The following is a 16,234-nucleotide window of genomic DNA, read 5'->3' on the forward strand; positions in this document are numbered from 1 at the left end:
TAATAAGGGTGATGATTGTGTTACATGCTAAACTTAGATGAAATTGTGTGATTAGATAAATTAAAAGTAATGTATAGTTGATGAATATATATAGATATACATATTCGGCCATCACTTAGGAGCTTATGTTGTTGAGTTTAAGCTTTGCATATTCGGCTATATGTATATATACATATATATGTAAGCCCATTCGTGATATTACCTTAGGACTATGTATATATAACCGACAAAAAATGGGGAAAACTAGCAAAGGTGAAGGCCGAATGAGCTATAGGAGGTGTGGATGACTTTTATGCATGTGGGTGTGTGTGTATGCCATTTAGTTGGTGACATTCGGCATTTCTTAATTAACATTAGAGATGAGTGAATGAAATCGGCATGTGTGTTTGTGAAAATGCCGAATGTGAATTTGGATAATATTGAGTAATGTATGTGCTTTAAAATGATGGAATGGAGTGGATGCTTTAAATGTGTTATGAACAATTATAAGTTAAATTAAGGTTTGCTAAATTACCATTGTCATTGCCGAATATACAAACATACACATGCATGTGTAATTGAAGTATGAATGTTTAGCAAGATGGTTAAACTAGTTAATTTATCGATTTAGCTCAAGAAGCTAAAGGTGGAAAGGCAAGCAAGGGCAAAGAAAAGATCATCGAGTAACCGAGTTGGAACCGTCTTACCCAACACAAAGTAGGTCATCAAGCATATATTTTGTATTGATCTAAATAGACATAATGTCTATGTAATCATGCTGAATGGAATGATAAATTTATATACATGTATGTATGTGGAGATGAAAGTGTTGAATGAAGAGAAAAGAGGTGAGATGTATTGAGTTGTTGACCTCGGCACTAAGAGTGCAGGTATAAACATTTATGATCAAGAGATTGGCGCTAAGTGTGCGGGTTTAAATTGTACAGCACTAAGTGTGCGAGTTTGATTATGTAGCACTAAGTGTGCGAATTTGATTATGTAGCACTAAGTGTGCGAGTTTGATTATGTAGCACTAAGTGTGCGAGTTTGATTATGTAGCACTAAGTGTGCGAGTTTGATTATATAGCACTAAGTGTGCGAGTTGATTATATAGCACTGAGTGTGCGGACTTAATATATACGTTTGAATCATTATGGACACTAAGTGTGCGACATTATTAAGTCGATCACGGACAGCGGATCGGGTAAGTACCTTGAGTCATGGCCAATAGGCGCTATGTTTATAATTGGAGTTGAGCTTGGTAAGTTGAAACCTATGTGACAATTATAATTGAAGTCACGTACATAAGATTTATTGTGGAATAGGTGAAAGGCCGTTTAGTTGTATGATTGTAACGAAAATAAAATGATGTATGAAAATGCCTCAAATATCCTATTGATGAGTATATGGAATGTGGATGCATGATTTGGTATGAGATTGAACCGATGGGTCTGAGGAACTATGGCATGGTTCGGTATGGATGGAGTAACTAGCCTCGTTCCATTTTGTTTCCTATTGTGATAATGTTATTAATGGATGGTAGTGCATTGCTTATGACTTACTGAGTTATATACTCACTCGGTGTTTCCTTGTCACCTATTTTAGGTTTCTTGGACTCGACTCTTTTTGGTGATCGGGCCGTCATTGGAGTCATCACACCGGCTAGCAAGCTTTGGTACTTTCTTCTTAGTCGGCTTAGGAGAACATTTCGGCATGTATAGGCTATTATGTTGTGTTCGAACTTTGGTATGTAAACTTTTAGCCATGCGAAAATGGCATGAATGTTCGGTTGGGTTTGGTTTCATAACGTTAGGTCGTAAATCTTGATAATTCGACCTTTTTATGTCCATATGTCATGGTTGATTATTTTGGTGTTAAAATTCATGATATGGCAATAGTGTAGTAGGGGGATGTTTGACAATGATTAGCCTTTGGCATGGCTAGTCATGATCATAATTTGTGATATGTATGAAGAATTACTAGTTAGATTAAGGAGAAATCACGAAATGGGCATAGTTGCTTTCGTAACAGATGCTGGCAGCAGCAGTGACGTGAGATTGAAAAATCACTAAAAATAGTAGAGTGGAATTAATTGATGAATAAATTATGTATTCGAAGCTCGAGGAGTCTATTTTCATATAGAAGCAACAAAAGATCATATGGACAGTATGTTAAGAGATATTCAGGTTCTCGTGAGACAGGGCCAGAACGGTTTCTGGATTCCCTGTTCCGATTTAGAAATTCATTATAAATTAACCAGAGATAATTTGGAGTCATACCATATATGGATAGATTCCTCTCTGGGTCTAGTTCTATAGAAACAAACGGCATCAGTATTGAAGCTCTGTCCGGGAGATATCCAGGTGTAATGCCAAAGGTCAGTGTAGTCGATCCCTGTAACATGGGAGAATTTGACTAATAAACTGTACTAATTGGCCCGACCAAAAATTCTAGAAAAAATATGTAGATGGGCGTATGAGTCTAGTTTAGGGAAAAATCACGAAACTGATTTTTGAGTTGTGAAACTCAAGATATGATTTTTAAAGCGACTAGTATGCAGATTGGCAGTGTCTAAGAAATATTTTTATAAAGGGTTGAAAGTCTGTTAACACCTCGTGTTCGACTCCGGTGTCGGTCTCGGGTTCGGGGTGTTACATTTGATTGGTATCAGAGCTATGGTTTAGTCAGTTCTAGGACTACCATAGCACGTATGAGTCTAGCTATACATGCCGAATGTTAATGTTTAACTGTGTGATGACTTCTGACGGTTAAAATTTATGTTTTGATTAGTAAATGGATCCCGGTGTAGAGAGAACCTTGCGGATGACATTGAAAGTGTAGCGGCTGCTCCTGCAAAGGGACACCGCCTGTTGAACCTCAGTCATCTGCGAATAATCAAGGTGAGGGGGCTAAACAAGCCTTCTTTACCATGATGAATGAGTGGGTCGCGCAATATGCCCGAACCAATCCGGCTGTCCAACAATTCCCGAATTTGAATAATCCACCAAGAGCCCGTAATGCCATCAGTCACTGATCCTGTGAGGCTGAGTAAGCCACCTGTAGACTTGATTAGGAAGCGCGGGGCTGAGGAGTTCAGGGCCATAGTTACTGATGTTGCTGAAAGAGCCGAATTCTGGCTTGATAACACCATTCGGGTGTTTGATGAACTGTCATGCACACCCGATGAATGTCTAAAGTGTGCTATATCCTTGTTGCGGGACTCAGCCTACTATTGGTGGAGGACCCTGATTTCCATAGTCCCAAACGAACGAGTAACTTGGGACTTCTTTCAGACGGAATTTGAAAGAAATAATTTAGTCAACGGTTCATTGATCAAAAGCGTAAGGAATTCTTGGAACTCAAGCAAGGCCGATGACAGTATCTGAATAGAACATGAATTCGTAAGACTCAGTAGGTATGCCCGGGAGTGCGTAGCTGATGAGGTTGCTATGTGCAAAAGATTCGAAGAAGGATTGAATGAAGATTTAAAGCTACTAATGGGTATTTTGGAAATAAAAGAATTCGTAACACTAGTCGAACGAGCCTGCAAGGCGGAAGAACTTGGAAAGGAGAAGAAGAAGGCTGAATTTGAAGCTAGAGACTATCGTAAAAGATCGACGGGTAAAGCTCCGTTCTCAGCCATAAAGAAGTTCAGGGAGGACACTAATAAGTCGAGGATGACTGCGGGAATTTCCATCAGAGCACGACCATTGGCGACTCCCGAGCTACTTCGGTAGCTAGTATGGGCAATAATCGTCAAGAGAAACCTGAATGTCCCCAATGCGAAGACGACACCTAGGTGAATGTTGGGGTAAGTCTACTAACAGGGCCTGTTACGGATGCGGTTCGAAGGACCACTTCATTAGATATTGCACGGAGCTTGATGAGAAGAATAAGATTCAAGGTGCAAGACCTAGTGGGGTGACAACTAGAGGTAGACCACCGAGAATTTTAGGAGGTAGGGGTGGTAGTCAGAGAGGGGCCTCTGATACGGCTGTTTGAGCCGAGAACCGTACTCCTGCTAGAGCATATGCCATTCGCGCATGAGAGGAGGCATCCTCCCCTGACGTCATCACTGGTACCTTCACTCTCTTTGATACTAATGTGATTGCATTGATTGACCCTGGCTCTACTCATTCATATGTATGCGAAACCTTAGCATCCAGTAAGACTCTACCTGTTGAGTCTACTGAGTTCATAATTCGAGTGTCAAACCCTTTGGGTCAATGCGTACTTGTTGATAAAGTGTGTAAGAGATGCCCTCTAAAAATTCAGAATCCTATCTTCCGGCCGATTTGATGCTTTTGCCGTTTGACGAATTTGACGTTTTCTTGGTTTGGATGGTTGACCGCGCATGATGCGGTTGTGAATTGCAAAAGCAAGACTATTGATTTGAGGTGCGCAAATAACGAGATAATTCGAATTGAGTCTACGGACTTAAGGGGGTTGCCAGCTGTAATATCAGCAATGTTGGCCCAGAAATATGTAAGAAAAGGGTGCGAAGCATACCTTGCGTATGTACTTGATGACAAAGAGTTAGAAAAGAAACCCGAATTTGTGCCGGTGGTTTGTGAATACCCAGATGTTTTTCCTGAAAAATTACGGGTTTACCACCTTTCGGAGGTAGAGTTTGGTATTGAGCTTGTACCTGGGACTACGCCGATTTCGATAACTCCGTATCGTATGGCACCAACCGAGTTGAAAGAGTTAAAATCTCAGTTGCAAGAATTGACGGATAGAGGTTTTGCTCGACCAAGTTTCTCACCTTGGGGTGCACCAGTATTGTTCGTGAAAAAGAAGGACGAACCATGAGGTTGTGCATTGACTATCGTCAACTGAATAAAGTGACGATAAAGAACAAATATCCGTTGCCGCGCATCGATGATTTGTTCGACCAACTGAAGGGAGCCTCAGTGTTCTCAAAAATAGATTTGAGATCGGGCTATTATCAGTTGCGAATTCGAGATTCGGACATACCCAAAACTGCTTTCAGAACGAGGTACGGTCACTACGAGTTCTTAGTGATGCCGTTTGGGCTCACTAATGCCCCTGCAGTATTTATGGATTTGATGAATCAGATCTTCAGACCATATTTGGATCGGTTCGTAGTTGTGTTCATTGATGACATCTTGGTCTATTAAAGAGATGAGATCGAACATGCTGAACACTTGAGATTAGTGTTGCAAGTTTTGCGGGATAAGAAGTTATATGCTAAGTTCAGTAAGTGTGAGTTCTGGTTAAGAGAGGTTAGCTTCTTGGGTCATGTGGTATCCGCATCGGGTATTCGAGTTGACACGAACAAAATCTCAGCCATACTTAACTGGAAACCTCCGAGAAATATTACTGAGGTTCGGAGCTTTTTGGGACTCTCCGGTTATTACCGACGATTTGTCAAAGGTTTCTCGATGATAGCCACACCAATGACGAAGCTACTTCAAAAGGATGCTAAGTTCGAATGGACGGAGAAATGTCAGAAAGGCTTCGATCAACTGAAAACTCATTTGACTGATGCTCCAATTTTAGTGCAACCCGAATCAGGCAAAGAGTTTGTCATTTATAGTGACGCATCCCTACTCGGGTTGGGTTGCATATTGATGCAAGAAGGTCGAGTTGTGGCCTATGCGTCGAGACAATTGAAGCCACACGAGAGAAATTATCCAACCCATGATCTCGAGCTAGCCGCCATCGTATTTGCTTTGAAAATATGGCGACATTATTTGTTTGGCGAAAAGTGCCATGTATTTTCGGATCACAAAAGTCTCAAATATTTGATGACTCAAAGAGACTTAAATCTGCGACAAAGACGTTGGCTTGAGTTGTTGAAAGATTACGAGCTTGTCATTGATTACCACCCGGGAAAGGCTAATGTGGTTGCGGACGCCTTAAGCCGGAAATCACTGTTTGCTTTACGAGCGATGAATGTGCACTTGTCTGTTCTACTCGACAATGTGTTAGTAGCTGAATTAAAGGCCAAACCATCATTGATTCATCAAATTCGTGAAGCTCAGAAAGTCGACGATGAAATGGTTGCAAAACGGGCTGAATGTATTCCGAATATGGAATCCGAATTTCAAATTGATGAGGACGATTGTTTGAGGTTCAGAAGTCATTTGTGTGTTCCAAGAAATTCGGAACTCATTTCGATGATTCTGAACGAAGCCCATTGTAGCCGAATGTCAATTCACCCGGGGAGTACGAAAATGTACAACGATTTGAAACGTCGATTTTGGTGGCATGGTATGAAACGAGACATCTCCGACTTTGTTTCGAGATGTTTAATATGTCAACAAGTGAAAGCGAACATCAAGTGCCTTCAGGATTACTTCAGCCGATCATGATACCCGAGTGGAAATGGGATCGAGTCACAATGGACTTTGTGTCTGGACTACCATTGTCAACAAGTAAGAAGCATGCGATTTGGGTTGTTGTTGATAGACTGACTAAGTCGGCTCACTTTATCCCCGTGCGTACGGATTTTCATTGGTAAACTAGCCGAATCGTATGTTTCTCAGATTGTGAGATTACATGGAGTACCTATTTCTATCGTGTCGGATAGAGATCCGAGATTCACCTCGCGATTTTGGAAGAAATTGCAAGAAGCGTTGGTACCAAGCTGCATTTAGCACCGCTTTCATCCACAAACCGATGGTCAATCCGAGCGGATAATTCAGATACTTGAGGATATGTTGAGATGTTGCATCCTCGAGTTTAGTGGTTCATGGAACGGTATTACTTTTGATTGAATTCGCTTACAACAATAGTTTTCAATCAAGTATTAAGATGGCACCTTACGAGCTTTGTACGGTCGTAAATGCCGTACACCATTGTTTTGGACCGAGCTCGGTGAAAGTAAATTTTCGGAGTTGATTTGATTAAAGATGCCGAACAGAAAGTAAAGGTAATCCGTGATAGTCTGAAGGCAGCCACAGATCATCAGAAATCGTATGCGACTGAAACGAAAGGACATTGAATATCAGGTGGGAGATAAAGTGTTCCTTAAAGTTTCCTTGGAAAAAGGTACTCAGGTTTGGCCGTAAGGGCAAGTTGAGCCGAGATTCATTGGGCCGTACGAAATCTCCGAACGAGTTGGTCCGGTTGCGTATAGATTGATTTGCCCCCGAGCTTGAAAAGATTCACGACGTCTTTATGTTTCGATGCTTCGACGCTATCGATCTGATCCATCGCACATAATTAGCCATCAGAGGTTGAAATTCAAGCCGATATGAGTTATGAAGAAGAACCGATACGTATCCTAGCTCGTGAAGTGAAGGAGTTGCGAAACAAAAAGGGTTCCGTTAGTGAAGGTGTTATGGCTCAAACACGGGATCGAGGAAGCTACTTGGGAAACCGAGAGCTCAATGAAAGAACGATACCCAAACCTATTTACCGGTAAGATTTTCGGGGACGAAAATTTCTCAAGTGGGGAGAGTTGTAACAGCGCAAAATTTACCCTAGTCGGGAAGTGGTTTCGAGACCGCTAAACCGAGTCACCGAAATGTTTGAATGTGATAATTATTGTCTAGAATATGTAATTATGAATGTGTGAAAATTTCAAGCTTCGATTTAGTCGATTTCATGTGAATTTAGTCAATAGGACTTATGCGAGAAAATTTTAAAATGTGATAGGTCAATGCGTAAGGACCTATTAGTGCATGTGGAAAAAGGGGGACTTGCATGTCAAATTCCCCCCCTTTAGTAGTGGCCGGCCATGACAAATAAGGTGGACAAGGTGTGATGGGCAAAACATGTCATAGACATGTTTTGTTGGTGCATCATGGGATGAATAACAAAATAAAAAGTTAATAATAAAGAAATGGAAAAAAAAGAATGATGAAAGGAAAAAAAAGGGATCATCATTCATGTTCTTGCTAGCCGAATCTAAAGAAGAAAGAAAAATTGTTCATCTTTTATCATCCTTGGCCGAAAATGCTAAGAAGAAGGGGGAAGGGGAAGTAAGACATTCGGCCACTCCTTCTAGTCTTGAATAAGGTATGTAATGCATGGTAGCTTTTGGAAATTGTTGAATGTATTAAGCTAGTTACTAAGTCCCTTACTTAGCCCATGTTCAAATCTTGAATATTGTTGGTAACATGAGCAATCGGTCATCTTAAGTCACTATTAAGGTAAGGAAGTTTGTACTAGCTTTTGAAATTTTAGTTAATATTGAGTGAGTTATCAAGTGATTTTTGTAAACCATGTTGAAATTTCGATTTTGGGGGTAAGTATGGTTTTCGGCTATAAGAGATTAATAAGGGTGATGATTGTGTTACATGCTAAACTTAGATGAAATTGTGTGATTAGATAAATTAAAAGTAATAGTATAGTTGATGAATATATATAGATATACATATTCGGCCATCACTTAGGAGCTTATGTGATGTTGAGTTTAAGCTTTGCATATTCGGCTATATGTATATATACATATATATGTAAGCCCATTCGTGATATTACCTTAGGACTATGTATATATAACCGACAAAAAAATGGGGAAAACTAGCAAAGGTGAAGGCCGAATGAGCTATAGGAGGTGTGGATGACTTTTATGCATGTGGGTGTGTGTGTATGCCATTTAGTTGGTGACATTCGGCATTTCTTAATTAACATTAGAGATGAGTGAATGAAATCGGCATGTGTGTTTGTGAAAATGCCGAATGTGAATTTGGATAATATTGAGTAATGTATGTGCTTTAAAATGATGGAATGGAGTGGATGCTTTAAATGTGTTATGAACAATTATAAGTTAAATTAAGGTTTGCTAAATTACCATTGTCATTGCCGAATATACAAACATACACATGCATGTGTAATTGAAGTATGAATGTTTAGCAAGATGGTTAAACTAGTTAATTTATCGATTTAGCTCAAGAAGCTAAAGGTGGAGAGGCAAGCAAGGGCAAAGAAAAGATCATCGAGTAACCGAGTTGGAACTGTCTTACCCAACACAAAGTAAGTCATCAAGCATATATTTTGTATTGATCTAAATAGACATAATGTCTATGTAATCATGCTGAATGGAATGATAAATTTATATACATGTATGTATGTGGAGATGAAAGTGTTGAATGAAGAGAAAAGAGGTGAGATGTATTGAGTTGTTGACCTCGGCACTAAGAGTGCAGGTATAAACATTTATGATCAAGAGATTGGCGCTAAGTGTGCGGGTTTAAATTGTACAGCACTAAGTGTGCGAGTTTGATTATGTAGCACTAAGTGTGCGAATTTGATTATGTAGCACTAAGTGTGCGAGTTTGATTATGTAGCACTAAGTGTGCGAATTTGATTATGTAGCACTAAGTGTGCGAGTTTGATTATGTAGCACTAAGTGTGCGAGTTTGATTATATAGCACTAAGTGTGCGAGTTGATTATATAACACTGAGTGTGCGGACTTAATATATACGTTTGAATCATTATGGACACTAAGTGTGCGACATTATTAAGTCGATCACGGACAGCGGATCGGGTAAGTACCTTGAGTTCATGGCCAATAGGCGCTATGTTTATAATTGGAGTTGAGCTTGGTAAGTTGAAACCTATGTGACAATTATAATTGAAGTCACGTACATAAGATTTATTGTGGAATAGGTGAAAGGCCGTTTAGTTGTATGATTGTAACGAAAATAAAATGATGTATGAAAATGCCTCAAATATCCTATTGATGAGTATATGGAATGTGAATGCATGATTTGGTATGAGATTGAACCGATGGGTCTGAGGAACTATGGCATGGTTCGGTATGGATGGAGTAACTAGCCTCGTTCCATTTTGTTTCCTATTGTGATAATGTTATTAATGGATGGTAGTGCATTGCTTATGACTTACTGAGTTATATACTCACTCGGTGTTTCCTTGTCACCTATTTTAGGTTTCTTGGACTTGACTCTTTTTGCGTGATCGGGCCGTCATTGGAGTCATCACACCGGCTAGCAAGTTTTGGTACTTTCTTCTTAGTCGGGTTAGGAGAACATTTCGGCATGTATAGGCTATTATGTTGTGTTCGAACTTTGGTATGTAAACTTTTAGCCATGCGAAAATGGCATGAATGTTCGGTTGGGTTTGGTTTCATAACATTAGGTCGTAAATCTTGATAATTCGACCTTTTTATGCCATATGTCATGGTTGATTATTTTGGTGTTAAAATTCATGATATGGCAATAGTGTAGTAGGGGGATGTTTGACAATGATTAGCCTTTGGCATGGCTAGTCATGATCATAATTTGTGATATGCATGAAGAAATACTAGTTAGATTAAGGAGAAATCACGAAATGGGCATAGTTGCTTTCGTAACAGATGCTGGCAGCAGCAGTGACGTGAGATTGAAAAATCACTAAAAATAGTAGGAGTGGAATTAATTGATGAATAAATTATGTATTCGAAGCTCGATGAGTCTATTTTCATATAGAAGCAACGAAAAGATCATATGGACAGTATGTTAAGAGATATTCAGGTTCTCGTGAGACAGGGCCAGAACAGTTTCTGGATTCCCTGTTCCGACTTTGTAAATTCATTATAAATTAACCAGAGATAATTAGGAGTCATACCATATATGGATAGATTCCTCTCTGAGTCTAGTTTCTATAGAAACAAACGGCATCAGTATTGAAGCTCTTTACAGGGAGATATCCAGGTCGTAATGCGCAAAGGTCAGTGTAGTCGATCCCTGTAACATGGGAGACTTTGACTAATAAACTGTACTAATTGGCCCGACCAAAAATTCTAGAAAAAAATATGTAGATGGGAATATGAGTCTAGTTTCAGGGAAAAATCACGAAACTGATTTTCTAGTTGTGAAACTCAAGATATGATTTTTAAAGCGACTAGTACGCAGATTGGCAGTGTCTGAGAAATATTGTTATAAAGGGTTTAAAGTCTGTTAACACCTCGTGTTCGACTCCGGTGTCGGTCTCGGGTTCGGGGTGTTACACTAACTCCTTAAATGGTTTAGTTACCATTTAAGTCCATTTACCTTTATTCATTAAACCATTTAATCACTCAAATCTAATAGTGATTAAATTTTACATTCTTTACTATTTAGTCCTTTTAATTAATTAACTATCTAAACATTAAAATTTCTTAACGAAACTTTAATACAACCTTAATAACACTCCGTAAATATTTATAAAAATATTTACGGATCTATTAATAGAAACAAGGTCCCGATACCTCATTTTCTAAACCACTTAACTTTAGGGTTTCTCCACTTGAACCTAATTATTCACGCAAATGGCATAAATTATCAATTCAAAATTTATTTTAAAACCATAACTCACTCATAAATATTAAATAATAATATTTATGAATTTACTCATTGGATTTGTGGCCCCAAAACCACTATTTCTGACACCACTGAAGAACGGGATGTTATAGGTATCTTCTATTTCCTTAATGTTAAAACAGTTTACCACTAATGGTTTAAATAATTGTGCAGCTCAATCACCAAGTCAGCATGATGTTGTTTATTGCGTATACTGTGTGGATCGTCATTCTTTTGAATTACCTTCAAATCCTGAATCAGTTTATTATGTAAGGAACTAGTATCAAAATATAAGTGGACAAGAACTATAGTCCAACTTCTACAATCCTTTGTGGTAGAATCATCCAAATTTTTACTAGAGTAACCAAGGAAATGGATCAAACAACAATTATATGCAACATAGACCCAAACAAACCCAATGGTTTAACCAACAAACCCGAAAACCATCTCAAGCTGAGTTATCAAATAGTTTGGAGGACTTGTTGAAAGCATACATGGCGAAAAACAACGCCTTGATCTAAAGTCAAGCAACAATGATCCAACGTCAAGCAGTAACGCTAAAAAATCTGGAGAGCTAGATAGGTCAGTTAGCTACTAAGCTTCGTAGTAGACTACAAGGAGCCTTGTCGAGTGATTTAAAAAATCCAGGAAATTTTAGTAAGGAACATTGCAAAGTGTCTAGTTACGAAGTGGTAAGATTTTGGAACCTAAGGAGGTTGTGGTTTAAGATGAACCTACTAAAAAGAAGGGAGGTCAGCCAACAGTTGAAGTCTCTACAACAGAAAAATCAAATGCTGAAAAATCTAATGAGGTAAACCCTAAACTAGGGAATTTTGAAAATCTAACACCTACTTTTGTAGATTTACCTCCTAAGAAAGTTTTCTATATCAACATAGAGTTTCATATCCTCAAAGACTCCAGCAAAATAAGTAGAAACAAGAGGTACAATTTAAGAAGTTCTTGGATGTTCTAAAGCAACTGCATATTGGTAGAGGCTTTAGAACAGATGCCTAATTACGTGAAGTTTATGAAGGATATTCTATACAATAAGAAATGACTTAGTGAGTATGATATTGTTTCTTTGACGAAGGAGTGTAGTACGTTCTTACAAAACAAGCTACTACCGAAATTTAAGGACTTGGAAGCTTTACGATACCTTGCAACATCGATGAATCATATTTCGGCAAAGCTTTGTATGACTTAGGAGAAAGCATCGACTTGATGCCCAAATCTATTTTCAAGCTATTGGGAATAGGTGAAGTAAGACCCACTACTGTGACACTTCAACTAGAGAATCGATCGTTAGCATATCCCGAAGGGAAGATCGAGGATGTTTTGGTAAGAGTTGATAAATTTATTTTTCCTTCTATTTCATTGTATTGGATTTTGAAGTAGATAAGGAAGTTCTAATCATCCTTGGGAGACCTTTCCTAGCCATGGGAAGAACGTTGATAGATGTGCATGTAATAACCTATTTTTAGTGAAATCAAAATAGTGGTTTCGGGACAAAAAATTTGATGTTAAAAAATTTATTTTATTATTATTTTAAGGTCTGTAGCATAATAGAAGCATCGTATAAAAATTTCATGAAGAAATTTTATCATTTGTATGCTTAATTTTATAAAAAGGACTAAATAGCGTAAAGTGCAAAAATGATGTTCTATTAGAAAAAGGTGTTAATTTGCTACGAAATTTAATTATGAGTGGCCTTAAATGGTAATTAAACCATTAATTTATGTATCAAAAAATTATGGACACCATTAATATGGTTAAGAAATGTTATATTAGTAATTTAATAAATAAATAAAACAAAAATCACATTACCTTGTCCATCTTCATCTAGTCGAATGTCTAAGGAAGGAAACCACCATTTTAGCTCCTAACATTCAGCCAACCTATATTCTCATGCATGTAAGTATTTTTCATCTCATTTTTAATGATTTCTATGGTTTTGGAGTCATTGTAGCTTAATCTAGCTAGCTTGGGACTAATTTATAAAATTGTTAAAAGTCTAGGGTTTTACCATGAATGTATATTTAATGTTTTTTATGTTTGATGGATGAAAATGAATTTTTGATGATAGTTGAGTAACTCCTATAAATGAATTTTTGATGAATTTCTCATTTGGGGATTGAATTGAAAATTAGAAAAATCTTCATGGTAAAAATGTGAAATGACTGGAATATAGGGCTTACTAGGGACTTAATGGATATTCGGCTAGCACGGGTTGGTACTAAATTACATGAATTTTCATTTCTATGAGCTAGAGACTAAATTGCAGTGAGTTTAATATTATGGGGGCAAAAACGAAATATCCAACAAAGTTTTGGCGTCCTTCGAATCCCATTTGAACCTTAGGAATATATAGGATACAAATGACATGTCAATAGGGGTTACCATGTTTCGGGTGCTGGTCTTGTACGTCCTACTAGTGCTTGAGTTTTCGGCATGTGTTGCGGTTACTTGACAGGTTGTGTGACCACCACTGTGTAGCTATGTCCTGACTAACAACTTGTATGAGTAGACACACTTATGGCTCGAGAGAGAGCAATTATATGATATATGAGATAGTAGTGGTTTCGACCATGTGTTAGCACATAGTGTGCGAGATTTCCAAGTATCCAATATTATTCTAATGGTTCAACGAGTATACAAAAGGGGAAGGATCGGTATAAGCTTCAACTTATAATGTCATGAAATCATGAGAAATGTATGAGATGATAGTGATTAAAGATTTTGAGTATGTTCATAATAGTATGAATGTTTATATGGAAAGCTTAGGGAAGCTATTTGTTGTGTAATGAATTTGATTAAGTTATATGCTAATCACTATTGTGAATTGTTGTTGGTGCTTAGGCTTGTGCCAAACAATGCTGGATATGTTTACTAATTGCCTTTAAGCTTTTATAATGAAATGGTAAGTATTGTTTATGATTTAGAAACTTATTGAGCATTATATGCTTACTTGTGTCATTTTCTCCTATGTTTCTGGATAATCAAAGGTTCGTGTGGGTTGAAAGCTTGTTGGAGGTCCATCACACTATGCGTCGACTAAATCGGTAGATTGTGATGATTTTGAGTCATGGTTATAATGACATGTAAATATGTATTGTTTAATGAATTTAGCCATTAAGTGTGGATTGTATATATGTTATTTTGGTTGATGAACTAGTTGGTATGATATTAAGATTATATTTTATTTTATGTGGATGTTAATTTGATGTTGTGTTGGTTAAGATGATGGTAAGGAAATGTTGATGGAAATGGTATGGTAGCAATTAATGGTTGGAGTGGAGTGAATGTAGCATGATGTTGAAAATGGCTTGTTTTGATAGTTTGGAAGTGATTACCTTTTGGTCAAATTGGTATGGTACATTTTAGTTGTGAAAATGGTCATTTGGTATTGGTTGTCCATGCATTTTGGTGTATGAACATATGGATAAATATGGCTTTGAAATTGTTCAATTGGTAATTTTTAGTGAATGAAATGGTTAGGTGTTAGGTAAGTTTGATTGTTGAAATTGAGGAGCCATTTTGGCATATTGGTTGAATGGATAGTTTCTATGTTGTGTAAGCTTGAATATGCCTATGTAAAGTGTGTTTTGAATGCTTGATTTTAGGTGCAAATAGCTTGTGCATGAGGTGTGAGTTTGGGTAAGAAAAATGACCTATTTTTCATCCACAAGGGCAGAGACACGGGCGTGTGTCTCAGCCCTGTGTGACACACAGCCAGGCGATATGGCCGTGTGTCCCCTATAGCTTTCAAAGGGTTGTAAGTTAGGTTGTTACACGGCCTAGCACACGGCCTGGCAGAAGGGCATGTGGCTTGGCTGTGTGACCCAAGTCAGTAAGTTACATGGGTAAGGACATGGGCTGGGGGACTACCGTGTGTCCATAATTCGAATGTCCACACAGCCTAAGGCACGAGCGTGTCTCTTGGCCGTGTGAACCCTGCAGCTTTAAAAATTTTTCTGTTTTTTGAAAAACTTCATATGTTTTCAATTTAGTCTTGAATCATTTCTAATGTCTTTTTAGGGCCTTGAGGGCTCGTATAAGGGACAATATGTTGCTATGATTTACCTTGTGATCAATTTATGATAATAAATTGTGTTTTGTATAATGTTATGCTTCAGTAATGCTCCATAGCCCTAATCTGGTGACGAATATAGGATAAGGGTGTTATAGTGCAAAAAGGTGACTCACCATGTGAGTTCAAGATGGTAAGGAAACATTTAACATTCTGGAAGCTGTGAAATTTCCTGATTCAATGGAAGAGTGTTTATTAATGGAGGAATTAGAAACCTTAGTTTCTATGCAAAGCAATTCTGAGGAAGACCCGTTGGCGAACATTTTAGGGTCTAAACCATTCAAAGAAGAAAAAGGTAATGAAGATTTGGCTTTAATGGAAGCCAATTTGAGGAGTTATGATCAACCACTGTGGTTCGAACCACTACAGTTGAAAGTTTAGGAATTTATGCAACCCAAGTTGTCAATTGAGGAACCGTCTAAACTCGAACTAAAGGTACTTCTGTCTCATTTAAAATACATTTATCTTGGTCATAGTTCTACTTTGCCTGTGATTATTTCAGTGGATTTGACAGAACATCAAGAGGAGCAGTTGATCGATGTTTTAAAGAAATTTAAAAAAGTAACTGACTGGACCATTGCTTGTTCGATAGCCGACACCCCTACGGCACAACGAAAAAATAAAAATTTGGCGACCCTAACTATGGATCCATGTGTGAGGAACAAATCGGGGTGATAAAGGTTACGAAATTATCGAATGTTTATTCTGAGTAGACAACAACGCCTCAACAACGAGTAGTCTGATCTGCTATCAAACCAAGCCACAATCTATCGTGACCCCGGCCTCTACATAATCCACCCAGTTGATTATGAACAGAAGGAATCCCCAAAACAGTTTTGAAAAGAATTTTCTTTAACGGCTGCTAGACCCAAGCAAAGAAAAAATGAGATTCTTATATATCTTTTTTTAGGGTTT

This window comes from Gossypium hirsutum, chromosome D04, assembly GCF_007990345.1.
Source record: "Gossypium hirsutum isolate 1008001.06 chromosome D04, Gossypium_hirsutum_v2.1, whole genome shotgun sequence".
In the NCBI taxonomy this organism is placed as follows: Eukaryota; Viridiplantae; Streptophyta; class Magnoliopsida; order Malvales; family Malvaceae; genus Gossypium; species Gossypium hirsutum.